Source organism: Silene latifolia, chromosome 11 (assembly GCF_048544455.1).
Source record: "Silene latifolia isolate original U9 population chromosome 11, ASM4854445v1, whole genome shotgun sequence".
NCBI classification, from domain to species: Eukaryota; Viridiplantae; Streptophyta; class Magnoliopsida; order Caryophyllales; family Caryophyllaceae; genus Silene; species Silene latifolia.
In genome coordinates this window covers 17,459,059-17,460,058 of record NC_133536.1, presented here as the reverse complement: position 1 = coordinate 17,460,058, position 1,000 = coordinate 17,459,059, and the positions used below count along the sequence as shown (strand labels likewise).

Here is a 1,000-nt window from a genome sequence, read left to right as displayed (position 1 = left end):
TTTTGGTTTCCAAAGTTATTTCTTGGGTTTGGGAGAATTCCCCTTGGTTGAGCAAAACCGGGTGGATTGGTTTGGGTTTGTGGTTGGAGATGTTGGGGGTTTTGAACATTGGTGCTTTTGTAACTAAAGTTGGGGTGGTTCCTTAACCCGGGGTGGTAGAAATTGGTATTTGGATTGTAGGTGTTTGGGTTGTTGTAAGGAGGTCTTGGTGGTCTAGGATTGTTGTTGTAGCTTTGAAAAGCGTTCACCTCTTGAGCATTCTCTTCATAGGCACCATTGTAATTGTTGCCACACAAGTCATATGTATGACCACTTCCTCCACAAAGTTCACAACTTGAGACTTGAGCCACTTCTTCCATGGGCGGCCCATATGAGGTTGCGGCTTGGTTCACTTGATTCTTTGAAAACTTCTCAAATTGTTTTGTGAGTAAGTCAAGCTTGGCATTTGTCTCGGAGTTGGAGGCATTTTCCTTGGGAAATTTCCCATTCCTTCTTAGCATGTTCCCTCTAGAACCATAGTTTGCCTCCGAATCTACCATTTTCTTGATCAAAGTCATGCCCTCTTCATCACTCAAGTGGTCAAAACCTCCCCCCGCGGAGGCATTTACCATCTCCTTAGTTCTTGGTAGTAAAGTTTGGAAGAAAGTTTGAGTAATGTACCATTCCGGTATCCCATGGTGGGGGCAACTTGCTATCAAGTCTTGATAACGGTCCCAAGCTTCACCCAAAGATTCTCCATCCTCTTGTTGAAACGTATGGATCTCATTACGGAGCATCGCGGTCTTTGAGGAAGGGTAATACTTGGCCATGAATGCTTTAGCCAAAGCATCCCAAGTAGTGAAAGTATCCGGTGGGTGAATGTTTAGCCATCGGTCCGCCTTGCCCGTCAATGAAAATGGAAACAACATCATTCTCAAGGTGTCTTCCGACACCCCATTCTTCTTCATCATTGAAACTTTTCTTTTAAACTTCCGGAGATGAGCATGGGCATCCTCTTCAA

At 44.5% G+C, this 1,000-nt stretch overlaps 1 non-coding gene across 1 annotated transcript; it reads left to right on the top strand.

Annotated features, from left to right (window-relative positions):
- The first annotated feature begins 669 nt into the window (after positions 1 to 669).
- On the top strand, positions 670 to 776 carry LOC141615668 (small nucleolar RNA R71). The gene has a single exon (XR_012530076.1). It is a non-coding gene; the product is annotated as a small nucleolar RNA R71 (small nucleolar RNA).
- Positions 777 to 1,000: the final 224 nt, after the last annotated feature.